General features: G+C 42.9%; 1 protein-coding gene across 1 annotated transcript in view; it reads left to right on the top strand.

Moving 5' to 3' along the window:
- The window catches only part of NHS (NHS actin remodeling regulator), a 375682-nt gene that overhangs the window by 275094 nt on the left and 83344 nt on the right, over positions 1-17244 (top strand). The gene's annotated exons all lie outside the window — the stretch shown is intronic.

Raw genomic sequence — 17244 nt, 5'->3', positions numbered from 1 at the left:
CAAAAACTTTTTCAGATTATTTCCATAGCATACCAGCACATTTAACAACATGAAATAACCTTACTTGTTCACTCAGCAAGCATTTATTGAGCACCTACTATGTGCCCGATACTGTGCTTGGTGCTGAGATATAGAGAAGTACTCTTAGTTCTGAAAAAGCATACAGTCTGACAGGGACATAAGCGACTACAACAGTGTATGGGGAGTGCTGTCATGCTGAACCGGGCCCCACCAATTCAGAGATGATCATAATTTGGGAAAGGATTGAGATGAGGATTGTATTCGTGGTAGTCTTGAAAACAGGTCTTCTAAGCAAACTAAAAGAGGAAAGCTGAAAGCATTGATCATTCCCCTGCCTAAAAGTACAAATGACTTAAAGGGCCATAAAAGCATCCATTGACAAGATCTAGCAGTGAAAGCAGAATCCCACTTTAAAGAGCAGATAAGATATCAAAGCACTTGCCTAAGGAGAGCAAGCCTCTGACTGCACTGTTGCCATCGGAGTTGAAGGGACGGGACCTACAGGAAGGAAAAGTGAACTACAACTACAAAGGTAAATGGTAATACAATAGGAACCAGGTCCTAAGCTGAGAAGGGGCCAAATGAGTAGCCATGGCAATGATACAATGTGACTTCAGTGAATTAGTGTAATGTGAGCTGCTATAAAAAATAACCCCCAATATCTCAGTGGCTTAATAAAATTCAGGTTTATTCCTCACTTGCATAATGTCCAAAATGTGGGTTTGTTCATTGGTAGGTAGCTCCTCTCCTAGGTGGAGTTCAAGGATCCAGGTTCCTTCTATCTTATAAATCTATCTTCAGTATATGGCTTCTAAAGAACATGAAGGAGAATGTGTGGGAGGTTTTTATGCACTGTGCTGGAAGTCATGCGAATCACTTGTGCTCACATTCTACTGCTAGACCTCAACACATGGCCACACCCAACTGCAAGTGAGGTTGGGAAATGTAGTCCATCTGTGTGCCAAGGAAGAAGAGGAAATGACTTTGGTAGCCAGCTAGGCCAGTCTGCCACACTGAGCTAGAGAAAGAGGTCATTCCACTAGAAGTCAGCTCTATATGGACAGGGGCGCTCTCTCTCCCTTACCTTGGTATCTCTGATGCCTAGTTGAGAATCTCAGGCCTTCCTGCTCATTAGGTTTCCACTGTCATTTCCTCCATGCCATGCTTCTCACTAGCCTTGCTCTCTCTCTCTCTCACACACACATTTTTCTTACTACCTGATTACACCCTTCCTTATCAATTGATTTACTTCCTGGCTTTCTTCCTGCCTGGATGTAAGCTCCATGAGGGCAGGGATTGTGTCTGTCATGTCCACCACTGTATCCCATTGCCTAGCACAGTGCCTGCCACACGGGAGGTCCTTAATCACTCATTGCTCAATGAATGAATGAACTAACTGGGCCCTGGGGGTCTTGAATGGCTTCATGGAGGAGGTACAACTTGAGCTGGGTATTGAATAGAATTTATCTGAGAGGAAAGAGATCAGAAAAAGGAAGGAGGTAGATTAATAGGAGACAGAAAGGGCCACAAGATGTATAGATTGAACCATTTATGGAGTTGAGCCACATCCATTCAACCCACATACTTGAACTCCTATAACATATAGGTTAGTGTTCTAGATTGTTGTTTAGCTGGAAGATGCAAAAAATACACAGGAAAGCCCATCTCTATCCTCAAACAGCTTGTCTTGAGCTCTGCTTTGGGGGAAACAAAGATACTTTCCATTATGTAGCAGGTTCCTCATCCCAGCCACCAGGGCTCTCCACTGAATGACTTCTGTCTTCCTTTCTGGGATGATCATGGCCTTCCCACACAGATATCTGCTCTGTGTGTGGCAGTGGTGTGGGTCAGAAAGTGGAGTAGCAAGGTAGAAAGTGGTGTGGGGCTTTGGAATCAGATGTACTTTTTTTAGGCCTGGCTCTAGCATTTATAATCTTTGCGTAAGTTTCTTAACCAATCTGCGCCTATTCAATAAATGGGGAATAATCAAATGTGCTTCCTGGGTTTATTGTGGGAACCAAATGAGATTACCTCTATCAAGAGCCCAACCCAGTGCCTGGCTCGTGTACATGCTCACTAAGTGGTGTTGTCTTCCTCCTCAGAGGCCTCTAACCTGCCCCCCTCTGCTTCACACAACTCCTGGTCCAGCTGCAGTGAACTCCTCCTGGGACTCACATTGACAGACTCTTTCCAACCTTTATATTGGGTTGCCTCATAAGAAATTGCCAATATTCAAATCTTTCTTACCTCAAAATGGAAATTTCATATGGTTCTCTTCCAGTGCTTTCCAACCTCCTTGCTAATCATATCCCTCAACCCTGCTCCTACTTCAAGGTTATCTCTTCCCTGCGCCCCTTCCCAAAGCAGAGGGCATTTCTCTTGAACCTGTGTGGCAATCTGTGCCTCTCTCAGGGTGCACACTTGATTCCACCTGGGATTATCATCTAATCTGTCTAATATGGCTACCAGATTATAAACTCCTGAGGGCACTTACAGCATCTCTTTCTCCTTAAAGTATGTCAAACAGTACCTTGCACTTAAGAAGAGATGACACATTCTATCTCCCAGTCCCAAGTCTGATTAGACAGGGACTTCAAACACTTGGAGGGACTGCGGTCAAGATCTGCTGGTGAGCCCCTGTACTATGCCAGCCAGCACTGGGGCCCAAGGCCCTTGTTCTCTAATGCCACCTTCTAGAATCACTTGCCTGCTGTAACTTCTTTCTCCCCTCTCCTCTCACCTCTGCCTGACTCCTAAGCAGATCAACCTGAAAAGAGAAACATAACAGAAATGCCTTGAACCTGGGAGGGGGAAATAGGGTGCCATTTATCTATTTTGAAAGGTTATTGAGTTTTGGGATCCTCATTTGTTTATTTAAGAGCTATAAAGTTGGACCATATGAAATTGACGACATCCAACTATTCTGACCTAGAAAAATGTCAATTTCATATGGTTCAACCTAGTGTCTTGGTATTTGGGCTCATTCACAATTGTTCATAGGTGAAGTGGTCTGATTCCTGTGCATAGTCCACTCAGCCAAATCCTTGGTAGAGATCCCCAGACAGGCTACTATTCATAGCTTCTGATGGGCCTGTGGCCTTTGGTAAATTCTGCCATTGCTTCTGGAGTTTCCATCATAGTCTCTGGATTCAAAAATGGCTAGTTCATTTCCCTTTTCCCTGCAGGTGCCAACATATGTGTTTGATCTCTGGGATAAATGCCAAGACCTCCAGGCTTGAGTTTTCAAGTCTTCTGGAGATCAAAGTTTCTCCTCATCACCACATGGGCTTTCCTTTGCTGTTACTCAACAAATCCAGCCCAGCTCCTCTGAGGAACAGTGGCAAAGTTCCCAAGAGACAAAGATGGAAGCAAAAGAACTCTTAGTTTTCTACATATTGCAACACATGGGGCAGATGAGTGTGAAGGGCAAAAAGGCTTGTATGTTTTTCTCAAATAAACTGTAAATTAAAAATGCAGACTAGCCAGCTCTGATGGCCTAGTGGTTAAAGTTTGGCGCACTCTGCTTCAGTGGCCCAGGTTCAGTTCCTGGTCATGGAACCACACCACCATCTGTCAGTAGCCATGCTGTGGTGGCGGCTCACATAGGTCTAGAAGGACTTACACCTAGGATATACAACCATGCACTGGGGCTTTGGGAAGAAAAAAAAGAGGAATATTGGCAACAGATGTTAGCTCAAGGTGAATCTTTAAAAAAAAAAGGATTATTTAAAAAAATGCAGGAACTTTAGATGGATTTTAGTTATTTATGAACTAGATCTACCTGAATAGGGCCGCCAGGAACCTCTCATAGTTTTCTCATTTTATGTACACAAAGGAATATACAGGACTTTAACAATCATTGTATTCAACACCTTCAATCATTGTATGTGACTTTTAAACAAAGTACTCTTTACTGTCCATTTCTAGTAGAAAATATCTTAAAGACAAAAGAAAAGCAAAAGGAAATCTAAAACTGAATTCAATTGCCTTATTGTAGTAATTTTGAGACTATTCAAATAAGAAATTATGCCACTGTCATTAAGAATCAAGATTTTCAGCATAAGAGAAAAGAATTATAAAGTCAAGGAAGTTAAATTAAAACCTGTAATCTTAGATTTGAATTGGAAATAGCAGTTTGAACTCATGATTTATCTTCACCTTCTGAAACTTTCATATTTTCTAGCTCTGTCTATTGAAGAAGCCTAGAGTCAATGACAACCCACCAACAATGAGTACCCCTGGCATGCAGAATGTGGTCTCTAAAGCCTGTTCCCTCTGAGAAGAGCCAGGGCTTCTTGGAGAAAGGGCTGATTCCAGGTCTGTGCAGCAAATGTGCAAGATGAACCTGGGACACATTATCATGCCTGAAACTCAGACAGAGGAGGAAATAAACCTTGAGAGGTCCAGTGACCTGCACAATGCCACACAGGAGGCAAGACTCTGGGAATAGCCACAGTGCCGGGTCCATGCCCCTGCAGAAGGCAGCCTTCCCTCAGCCGGGCCTCCAGGCCACGGCTCTCCCAGCTAATGTTTCAACTGGGATCCAGAGCTGTATGACCAGAGTTCTTCACTGCCACACTTGGGGGATTGTGACAATAAATCCATTTTAAGCCACTGTGGCACTGGAGAACTTTTAAAAATAGCCAGCTGCACAATCAAGACATCCCAAATTTGAAATGCACGTGCTTGTGTGCTGTGAGGGTTACATTTCTAAAACCCCCAAGACTATTGGTGCCCTGCCCATATTCCCTCATCCTTGTCACTTCAGTGCACAGCAGATTGACTTACATCTCGCAGGACCTGCATTCTTTGCCTGAGGGCTTTCTCTGGCCAGGGAGCCTGCTTTTCTAGAAGTACCAGGGAAATATTGCTCTGGCAACTAGGTAGCCTTCAACCAATGACTGACAGGAAGTGGTAGATAAATATCCCAACTCCCTTGCTGCTAAGGTGTGTGTTTAGTACTGGCGCCCAAAGGGATCCAGCCTCAGTTACTTACAGTGATAACATGCTCTTGAGTGTGCCCTTTATTGGCTTCTTTCACTTCTCTTCCCTTTCTCACTTCTCCTTGCCCCCTACTGGTAGCTTCCTAGAATTACCTCTTAAATAAATTACTTTTACCTGAACCTTTGTCTCAATGGCTGTCCTGAGGAAACTCAAACTCTTCTTTTCATTTTCTGAACCTGTCTTCCATGGGCAGATAGAGAGTAAAAAAGCCATTGTCCATGGAGAATGGGTCTCCGTTGATATTGCTGCAGACTCAGCTAGAAGCAGGCTAATTGAGTCACAAGAGAACACATCTTTCCTGACTCCAGATTCAATATATTTTGTATTAAGTATTCCCCACTCATATAGCTCATGCCATGCCTTTTATAGAGAGCATAAAACTCATTATAAATGTCTAGGCTTTTGGGATTGAAAGGTCCTTAGAAAAGAATTCCTTTTGGCTTGCAGGCTCATGTATTTATAGCTTCTTTGTTGGCCCAATAAAGGGCATCACTTCTCCTCTACCTGTGAAGATACTAATTAGCAAGTAATAATTCTAAGTAAGTGCAGTGGAGGTGGTATGTAAGGCCTTTCATGAGTATTTTTAAATTTTCCATTGTTGCCAGTGATCTCTAAGTAAATTTTAAGAGACTAACCTCCACCGAGGAGAAGAGATTTATCAGCATATATAATTGGGTATCACGTGCTAATTATCTTACTGCTTCATAATTTAACCAAGCCAAGGGCATTTGTCCAAGAGGACCAGAGTGGCTCTGTGCACGATGCTGGAAACAGAACCCGTTCCTCTTACATCCAGTGGTTGTATGCATGGTCTCTTGAATAGAAAGCTGATTTTCACATGCTTTTCCTGACCTGCCTCTCCCACTCCAGCTCCACTTTCTTCCCTGGAACGTCAAAGGTGCCCGTGTTCATGAATCACATCTATAGTTTGAGCAGGAGTGAAGGGACTTTAAAACATCATATTCATCTTTGTGGGCAGAGCGCCTTCTTTCCTCTCCATTTTCCTGCTTTCAAGGGCCCAGAGTACCAAAGGATGACACTCATGGGCTTCCCTGTAACCAATCTCACCTGGTTCTTTGCAAATAATGAAAACAGATTTGTGACATTCACTGTTTTCTGAATCTTGGAAGTATTTCTTAACTATCCATTTGGCTCTCATGAAAGATCAAATTCCTTATTTCTGATCAGTATTATCTTTTCTATACTTTAACCTGTTTGCAGACTTGTAAAACTGCCAGTGTCTCTTTAAGGGGTGTGGGGCTGATGAAGCAAGAGTTGAATCAAGCTCCCATTCCTCCCGCTCTGATTTTAGCTCAGGCATGCAAGCCTTGAAAACTTGCACAAATGTCTCATGACTTAGTGATGGGCTGGTCATTTTCAGACCAGGTTGCTAGAAAGCAAGCACTTTACCACTATCTAAAAGCATGCTGGCCCCTACGGTAACGCTAACCTTGAGGTTGATTAGATTGAGTTATTGAGATAGTTTTTGTAGAGCAAAACAGTTGAATATCACTAATTTAATATTGTTCAATCTAATACCTACCGTGTTGCCTTGGTCCCTCATTCTTTAAACTATTGCTGCTCAGTATGTGTCTGCTGACTGGCAGCATCAGCATCCCTGGGAAAGTTGTTCTTTGCTCCCTGGGCTAAAGCGCTTCTGGAATTCTAAAATAATAATGGCTGGTTTCTTAGAGAAGAGGTGTGATGTGTGTGTGAGTGTGTATTTTGGAAGAACAACCTGATAGATATGATAGGTAGCAAATAACTACTGAGAGAGATGAAGGGCACAGCAGACAGGCTGAATGCTGGCATAGGAGGAAGAGGTTACCAAGGGAAGTGCGTGGACCCAGGGTCAGAAGACCTGAGCTTTGTTTTTGCCTCTGCCAAAAATCAGCTCTATGATCTTGGGTCAAATCTTTGGACCTCAATTTCCTCATCAGTACATGGGATGAGTGACCTAAGCAGTACTTTTCAGTGTGTCAACTGCTACCCAGAGCGAGGAAAAGATTTTCACATCAAAACCCGGCATACACACATACACAAACACATGCACACACACATGACAGAAACAATAGCTTCACAAAACAATACTTAGTACATGAAGTGCATTTTGCTATTTTCTATTCTACTCTCTTCTATTTTATTGTTTTAAAAATGCTAGTCTTGACCTGCTGAATGGATTTCACAATCCACTAATGGTTCATGCCCTATGGTTTGAAAAAACACAGAACTCCATAATTTCCAAGTTCCCCTCCAGCTGTAGAATCCAATGACTCTGCTAGATGCCTAAAGGAATTTTCTTGAAACAATAGCTGAGCTGTGACAGATGGCTACATGCTTACATTCTGGAGGAAGTGCATGGTGTAGAAGATGGCAGCAGAAGGACCCGAAGATAAACAAGTAAATTACAAACCGCTTCTGAGGAGAATGTACAGTGCTGCGACTCTGACAATGACTCAGAGAATTAGGATCTCCAAGTCATTAGACGAAACGCTGCCCAAGTCAACCAATATCAGAGACTGGGGACATACGATCTGCCAGAGAGGTCACAGGCTCCCTGGTTGTGGGCAGCCTTCTTTCCAGTTTCCAGATTGTAAGAGCCCTCCAAAGAATGATGTCTAGTGGCCTCATCTTTGTTTACTTCACTCACTAAGAAGACAGGAAAATAAAGAAAAAATAAGAAACTTGGAAAACTCCAGACTTTTTTCTTTTGAACCTGGACCCCAATCCTGGCCTCTTGGTCTTCTTTTGTTCCCAGTCCAGGAAAGGGAACTAATATTTAGTATGCAGTATCACAGCAAGGACTTATCGTTTCACTGGATCCTCAGAACCACTCTCATGAAGGCTCTAGGATTCCCACTTTACAGAGGCCCAAAGAGTTGTTCTCAATAATTTATTCTGGATCCCCTGCTGCCATGAGGAATCCCCATCTTTCCAACCCAGAACCCAGGGTCTTTCTCCCAACCCATCCTGCCATAGCTTGAACACAGAGTGTTTCTGGGTAGAGGATGCAACCTCACTTAATTTTGGTGACTGGTAGAAAGCAGAGACATAAACGGAGCAGGACAGGACTCAGAGAGCAGACAGTCCAAACTCATTTGTAAAGATGGGAACTTACGTCCTGGTTCAAGGTTCAGTGACTTGCACAAGGGCACAGAACTGTGAGTAGAACCCAGGCTTCTAGTGGTCTTTCCACAGGATGTTGGACATTAAAACAACAACAATAGCAACCATAATAATTAAACAGTCCTGGTATGAAGCGTCATTTTGTTTTAGAAGTTGGGGGAAATAGTTTTAGGGAAAAATTGTTCTAGGTCATTTTAGTGTATAAGTAAATACACAGACGTTTTCCTATTCTTTGGGTGTTGGAATGTTTCAGGGCACTGGAACTTGTTAGGAAGCCTAGATTTTTCTGATGCTGAGGGATCCACATTGATGCCTTGTCTATAGTGGGGAACAAGTCTGAATTATTGTGGTTTTACAGAAAAGGAAGCCCAGCAGGGACAGACCGTGGGAACCTGGCTCTGGCATTGGCTGCTCCACAGGTGGCAGAAGCTTTGGTGCTCCCTCCTCCACACTGCCAAGCAGATTAAGCAAGGTGCTGGTTGCCAAGGAAGGAAGGGGAGGAGAAAATGAATGGTTTCACTTCTTGAAATCCCCTCCCAAGCCTCCCAGCAGATCTGAGAACTCGGGCAGCAGTAACAGAGACCCTGAGTGATTTCCATTTTGCTTACCAAGCTGATGGCTGCTGAGGATTAGCTTCAGCGTAGCAGGGACCTGGGGAGCAAACTGGTGACATATCTGTGACACTGACTATTTCAGATACTCATTAATATATTAATGTGCTAACACACTCCTTGCTTCTTTCTGTCACAGGGCATCAGAATGGATGGTTTGCAGAGAGATGTGTTCCCAGCAGAAAGGTGTTATGATGGGGGTGGGTGAGATGTGTGGAAAGGCAGGAAGGAAGGATAGCGAGGTGTATGTAGGTAGTCAGTCCTGTAGGTACTCTAAGAACGTTTTCTTTTTCTTTTTCTTCTTCTTCTCCCAAAAGCTCCCCAGTACCTAGTTGTATATTCTAGTTGCAGGTCCTTCTAGGTCTGCCATGTGGGATGCCACCTCAGCATGGCCTGATGAGTGGTGCTAGGAGGTCCATGCCCAGAATCCAAATCGGTGAAACTCTGGGCCACGGAAGCAGAGCATGCAAACTCAACCACTAGGCTATGGGCAGCCCCAGAACATTTTCAAAAATCCCTTCCCTTCCCTGAAAGGGTAGAAATTCCATTTCTGAGTCACTTGCACATTTTTCTGAAATTTTTACCACACGTAGCATTCAAACTTTGATTTCAGCTGTTACCTTCCCCGTTTTACATTCTTGAGAGCCTGGGAGAAAGAAGAAGGAGCAGCATGGGGAGAGAGCCAGTGGCAGGGGTGGAGGCTTGAGGTTGAGAGGCTTTCTAGGAAGAGAGGCCAAGAATAAGCATTTTGCCCTCCTTCGAGGGATAATGAAGCATTAAGGGAGTCAGAAGCTCATGAGGCCAGGAAAGGCAATATTGAACAAGTACCAACCCTAGCAGCACAGGGCGAGACCGAGGGCTGGGGAGGCTTGGGGCAAGATTATATTTGCCCCTGATTTTTACCCCTTCCCAGCAGTTCCTAAACCCGTGCCTCCTCCTGCCCTTAGAAATGGGCCTGGTCTTTCCAAGTGGCAGCCACTAGTTTTCCTTGACTTCTAAGTCAGCTCATTTCCAATAAACCCAGTGACCATATCCATGCTTTCAATACATCACTATGAATCAAGGTCTAGAAAATTCCATTATCTCCAGAGTCAACAGGGGAATGAACTAAGTTCAGTCTATAAAGACTTTTTCACTGCCCTGTGGACATTTCCTACCATGGCATTTTCTTTGAGCAGTTTGGTTTTGTGGTATCTGTTTGTGGTGCTATTTGTATTTCTGAAATATGATACATCTGCTGGGCACTTTCTGAAAGATTCACTCAGTTCTTGGTTATACTTAATACTATGGATGATACAGAGAGTAGCAGTTCTAAATCCTTTATTTTTATTTTGAGAAGCACTAGATACTTTTTATGTGGCAGACAGCCACTCCCCACTCCCTCCCCCAATCAGCCTTAGTTTAGGCAAACTCATCAATATTGGTTTGGGAAAGAGCAACAGCTTGGAAGCCAGAGATTTTAATCCCAGATCTTCTACTTGCAAGGTGTATGACTTTGGAAATTTACTACTTTCTCTGAGCTTCTGTTTCCTTATCTGTAAAATGGGAGCAATACTTTAATCTTTGGGTTGTGTGAAGACACCATGAATATAATGCACCTGGCTTGGAGCTTGGCATATGGCTAGAGCTCTCTGCAAAAGCCTACAGTTTTGGATAAGAGAAATGATACATCCACATAACCTTTTTCTTCCTGTAAGGGATAAAAATGAGACACATAGCCTTATTTCCCACTGTAACCTGTGCTATTACCTGTCTCTTCCTTGGGGAGGAGTAACAAAGGGAGGAGAGGACAAGTACCAGGCAAGGCAAGCGGCTGGCTCTAGGGAAGTAGATAAAATAGTGGGAGGGTGTATTAGTTTTCTACTATTGCATAACAAATTACCACAAATGTAGCAGTGTAAAATAACACCCATTTTATGATCTCGCAATTTCCATGGGTCAGGCGTCTGGGCACAGGTTACCTAGGTCTTCTGCTCAGGGTCCCACAGGGCTGCAATCAAGGTTTTGGCTGAGGCTGAGTTCTCATCTGAGGCTCAGAGGCCTCTGCCAAGCTCCTTGCTTGTTGTCAGAATTCAGTTCCTTGAGGTTGTAGGACTGAGGCCCTCAGATCCTAGAAGCCGCCCAACATTACTTGCCATGTGGCCTTCTCTACAATGTGGCAATTTGTTCTTCAGGGCCAAAGGGAGAGTGTCTCTGCTGCTTCTTGTCTTTTTTTAAGGGCTCACTTGAGTAGGCCAGATCCACCCAGGAAAATTATCTCCTGATTAACTCAAAGTCAACTGAGCAGAGATCTTAAAAATCCCTTTTGCCATGTAATGTAACATAATTCACCTACACTGCTACACTACAGTTCCACCTACACTCAAGGGTAGGGGACAATACAGGGTATGTATAGGAGAGGGCAGGAATATTGGGGGCTATCTTAGAATTCTGCCTACCACAGAGGGGCCCCTGGATGTATCCAAATAAGCAGAGGAGAAACCTTCTTGCTTCTCTTCGTATCATTTTTATGAGTGAACATTACTGGGAATGCTAAGCCTGCTATTTTGCACGGCTCAGCCATGGTGAAATTGTTAAACAGGGAAGAAAAGTGGGCAGGGTGAACCTGAAGATGTGGAATAGCCTTGCAATGGCAGTGATGCAGCGAGCTTATGAATGAGTACATTCAACTTTTGCTAAACTGTTACTTGGGAAAAGGAATAGATTTTTTAAAGAAGGAAAATGGACACCATGATCAAGTGGGATTTATACCAGGGACACAGGGATGGTTCAACATCCGCAAGTCAATCAACGTGATACACTACATCAACAAAATGAAAAACAAAAACCACATGATCATCTTAATAGACGCAGAGAAAGCATTCGACAAGATCCAACACCCATTTATGATAAAAACCCTCAGTAAAATGGGTATAGAAGGAAAGTACCTCAACATAATAAAGGCCATATATGATAGACCCACAGCCAACATCATACTCAATGGACAAAAGCTGAAAGCCATCCCTCTGAGGACAGGAACAAGACAAGGGTGCCCACTTTCACCACTCCTATTCAACATAGTACTGGAGGTGCTGGCCAGAGCAATTCGGCAGGAAAAAAAAATAAAAGGAATCCAGATAGGTAACGAAGAAGTAAAACTCGCGTTGTTTGCAGACGACATGATCTTATACATAGAAAACCCCAAAGAATCCACAGAAAAACTATTAGAAATAATCAACAACTACAGCAAAGTAGCAGGGTATAAAATTAACGTGCATAAATCAGTAGCATTTCTATACACTAACAATAAACTAACAGAAAAAGAACTCAAGAACTCTATCCCATTCACAATCGCAACGAAAAGAATAAAATACCTTGGGATAAACTTAACCAAGGAAGTGAAGGATCTATACAATGAAAACTACAAGACTTTCTTGAAAGAAATAGGCGATGACATAAAGAGATGGAAAAACATTCCTTGCACATGGATTGGAAGAATAAACATAGTTAAAATGTCCATACTACCTAAAGCAATATACAGATTCAATGCTATCCCAATCAGAATCCCAAGAACATTCTTCACAGAAATTGAACAAACAATCCTAAAATTCATATGGGGGAACAAAAGACCACGAATTGCTAAAGCAATCTTGAGCAAGAAAAACAAAGCCAGCGGAATCACAATCCCCGATTTCAAAACATACTACAAAGCTACAGTGATCAAAACAGCATGGTACTGGTACAAAAACAGGTCCACAGATCAATGGAACAGAATTGAAAGCCCAGAGATAAAACCACACATCTATGGACAGCTAATCTTCGACAAAGGAGCAGAGGGCCTACAATGGAGAAAAGAAAGTCTCTTCAACAAATGGTGCTGGGAAAACTGGACAGCCACATGCAAAAGATTGAAAATCGACCATTCTTTTTCACCACACACCAAAATAAACTCAAAATGGATCAAAGACCTAAAGATTAGGCCTGAGACAATAAGTCTTTTGGAAGAGAATATAGGCAGTACACTCTTTGACATCAGTTTCAAAAGAATCTTTTCGGACACTGTAACTCCTCAGTTGAGGGAAACAATAGAAAGAATAAACAAATGGGACTTCATCAGACTAAAGAGCTTCTTCAAGGCAAGGGAAAACAGAATTGAAACAAAAACAGCTCACTAATTGGGAAAAAATATTTACAAGCCACTTATCCGACAAAGGGTTAATCTCCATAATATACAAAGAACTCACACTGCTTAACAACAAAAAAACAAACAACCCGATCAAAAAATGGGCAGAGGACATGAACAGACATTTCTCAAAAGAAGATATGAATATGGCCAATAGACACATGAAAAGATGTTCATCATCGCTAATCATCAGGGAAATGCAAATCAAAACTACACTAAGATATCACCTTACCCCCGTTAGATTGGCAAAAACATCCAAAACCAAGAACGACAAATGTTGGAGAGGTTGTGGAGAAAGAGGAACCCTCATACACTGTTGGTGGGAATGCAAACTGGTACAGCCACTATGGAAAACAGTACGGAGATTTCTCAAAAAGTTAAAAATAGAAATACCCTATGACCCAGCCATCCCATTACTGGGTATCTATCCTAAGAACCTGATATCAGATATCTCAAGAGTCCGTTGCACCCCTATGTTCATCGCAGCATTATTTACAATAGCCAAGACGTGGAACCAGCCTACATGCCCAGAAACTGATGATTGGATAAAGAAGATGTGGTATATATACACAATGGAATACTACTCAGCCATAAAAAAAGACGAAATTGGCCCATTCACAACAATGTGGATGGACCTCGAGGGCATTATGTTAAGCGAAATAAGTCAGTCAGAGAAAGACGAACTCTATATGACTCCACTCATAGGTGGAAATTAGTATATTGAGAAGGAGATCTGATCGGTGGTTACCAGGGAAAAGGGGGGGTGGGGGGAGGTTACGGAGGGGGAAGTGGTGTACCCACAACATGACTAACAAAAATGTACAACTGAAATTTCACAAGCTTGTAATCCATCATAACATTAATTAAAAAAAAAAAAAAAAAAAAGAAAGCAACTCAGTGATCAGTATTCCAGATTTCTCAATAATAAGTGAAATATTTCTTCATAATGGAGTTCAATGTTATATCATTTAAATCATTGTTATTATAATTAATTAAAAACTATATTAATTAAATTCAAAAAAAAAAAAAAAAAAGAAGGAAAATGGGATAGTTTTCTCTGGAAGAGCTCCATTAGTGCCTGTCTGTCTGCCTCCGGTGGACACATAATACTAGTTAATGCTCTATAACCAAAGGACAAAAGTGAAAGCAAAGGCATTAAAGAGTTTTCCTTCCCTTCCCTGTCTAAGAGATAAACAACTTTTGTGGCAACCAATGAATGAAATGTTCACCTGCTAATGCATGGCAGAAATCCATTATAGCTTCTCAGCAGATAAAGAAATAGGCTTCGGACAGGGAGAGGTGAGGATTCCTAGCCTTGAAGGCTGTCATTGTGAGAGCTGGTTCTTCCCAGGAACCATGACTTGGCTGCCCATGCTGGAACTCATGCATTAGTCTTCTCATCTGAGAATCTACAGTCCTGAGCAGCAGGCAGAATTCAGCAGCTTGGAAGCACTGGCTTGCCCAGTCGGCACAGTAAGAATGTGTTTAGAGCATCATGAAGCAGGAACACCAAAAAATGTTTTTTTCAATAACTTGATATTTAATATGTAATAAAGAAAGAGAATTTTACTGAGCTTCTTTACATTTATTTTATGATATGCCCATTTATTCTTTAATTTGGGATTACCTACTGCAGAAAGGTGGAGGTGGAGGAGTAGGGACTACAATCTTTTCAGTGTTTAGGGCCTTTAGAGTCTAGAAGTCTTAAAACATCCCCAGGGGGGCTGGCCCCGTGGCTGAGTGGTTAAGTCCGCGCGCTCCGCTGCAGGTGGCACAGTGTTTCATTGGTTCGAATCCTGGGCGCGGACATGGCACTGCTCATCACACCACGCTGAGGCAGCGTCCCACATGCCACAACTAGAAGGACCCACAACGAAGAATGTACAACCATGTACCGGGGGGCTTTGGGGAGAAAAAGGAAAAAATAAAATCTTTAAAAAAAAAAAAAAAACATCCCCAGGGAATCCAAAACAGGAGGAGTCTGCCAGAGGTCACGTCTCCCAACCTATTGCTTCCAGGCAGCATCACACCTGAACCCTTTCGCAGAGAACCAGAGAGTGTATGCTCCACGAAGGCAGAGATTCTTGTGTGTTTTGTTCTGTGCTGTGTCTGAGTACCTAGCACTGTGTGGGGGACATAATACCTATTTAGAAAATGTTCCATGGGTGAATGGATATTTCCATTTTCAGCAGTCTCTTCCCTTCCTGCATATTGTCCATCTCCCTTAAGATCCCAAGGCATCATCAGATAATATTTTGTATTTGTCAAACTTGCCTGATGATAAAAAAAATAATCTGGGGGCACTTTTCAGATATACAGATAAGTAGGCCTCTCTTTTGGAAATTCTGGTTCAGGAAGTCTAGGTTAGAGCTCAGGAATCTGTGTTTTTGATGAGGACTTCTAATAAGTCTTTTCTTCAGATCAACACTGAGATAAATAGCAGGAGCTCGGCTCTTCCCCACATAAAGATTGAGGAGCCATGACCACCTGACCTGGTTTCTGAGGGGCAATCGAAAGTTAATACCCTGAGCTTCTGGTCAGTGGTGCTGAGGGAATGCAGGGCTGTGAGAGTCTTCTGGTCTACCCCCAAGTCATCTAGCCCAGCCCTGAATCCTAGTTCCTGCCTTCCTGAAGAAATGGACCTGGGAGAGGAGGTACTCCAAAGCCCCTCTACTTCTGGGACTGCCCACTGAACTTCTTGCCTCTTCTTTCCACCAGGCAGGTGTTCTGTTCTGTCCCTTCTCCCAATTGTCACTAGCACATGAATTCACAGCCACCTCTGTTGGGTTTGATAATGACCTCTGCCCTACTCGGGGAGAGCCAACCCCTGCATCCAGGGAGAGGTGAACTTTTTAGTCAGTCCTGGTCACTGAACCAGAGCATTCTTCCTACAGTGGCTAAATAAAGCCTCTTTCTTCAGCACTCCCCACTACCTTACACATGAGAGAAGGAAGCTCTGATCCAGATATGGCTTGCCCTTTCTACCCCAAGACCTCCCACACCTCATCTAAAGCCTGAAGAGGCTGGTTCCTCCCTCCGTGATTCATCCTAGGTCTTCTTGTCCCCAGGACTCAATGACCCCTGACTGGTTCACCAAGCACTTATGGTTTCTAAGGAAAGGGTTGAGGTTATAGAGCAACTCAAGGAAGAAAAGTTGCTGCCTTTATTCTTGGCCCCATAGAACTTTCTGCTAAAAATACCCTCCCCTATCCAGGAAGATAATCCTGGGATCTCTAACCCTTGCGTTTGAATTCTTCTTGGAGATTAAACAGCAAGGAAGAATAAATCTAGGTCAAAAAGAGTAATCTGCTCTGTAGCTGAAAGTGAGAGAATATAATAGACTTTATGGTTACTGTTATCCAGTATGATCGCCACTTATGGCTATTCAAGTTAAAATTAATTAAAATTAAATAAAATTAAAAATTAGAAAGTGTTTAGTAGCCAGTGTGGCTAGTGGCTACCACATTGAATGGCACAACTATTTTCGTCATCACAGGAAGTTCTACTGGACAGCACTGTTTTAAAGGCATGGCGATGTCCCCTTGACCCTGTATATGTGATGTTTCTTCAGCATCTTTGGAAATAGGTCTTTGTTTCTCTTGGTGGTTCTTGTGCTTATGATGCGTTATTCTAGAGAAAAGCACTACTGAAGACTGCACTGAAAACCAAAACCAAAAATAACTGCCATAAATGCATATTTGGTGTGTGGGGGGGATTAATTATCAAAAGGTTTCATTTTTCCCAGTTTTTCTTCTATTCTCCTTCTACAAAAGTACCCTCCCTTTTTCATTTGCCTTTCTGCTTTATCTGTAGTGTATCTTATTCTATGTAAGGCTTCTCAGACAAAGTGAAATGGTAGACTAGACTTTGAAAAGAAAAGGATCAGAGAGGAACTAAAAGCCTATTTGGGGCACAGGAACAAATAGTTGGGCAGAATGCCCCCAAATCACACGCTGAGAAAAAGAGGAAAAGAAGCGGAAGGAGGTGATGAGACTGGGAGGAGCAGGGTGGGCCCAGGACGGGGGTCTGGTCTGGATAGTAGGTCTGGAGGGTAAAGCAGCCTGGGCTAGTTCTTGCCATTCCTGAGGCTAGTAGGCTGCCCAGGAATTCCTCTGTGCAGTAATTTCCTAATCAGAATCCTCCTGCTTAGGAAGAGCACCTTCCACTAGAATTTATCTTCCACTCCTGGGTGATCTCCATCCTAGGCTCAGTGTGTACATGAAGAAGATATAATGGGTTAAATGCTGCATCGGGGGGAAGGAGACGTCTTTCCCTGATGTCTTAGAGGAGTTGCAAGGATTGTGCCCTTCTCCTCACCAG

The sequence above is a fragment of the Equus quagga genome, chromosome 10 (assembly GCF_021613505.1).
Source record: "Equus quagga isolate Etosha38 chromosome 10, UCLA_HA_Equagga_1.0, whole genome shotgun sequence".
In the NCBI taxonomy this organism is placed as follows: domain Eukaryota; kingdom Metazoa; phylum Chordata; class Mammalia; order Perissodactyla; family Equidae; genus Equus; species Equus quagga.
This window is presented reverse-complemented; position numbering and strand designations above follow the sequence as displayed.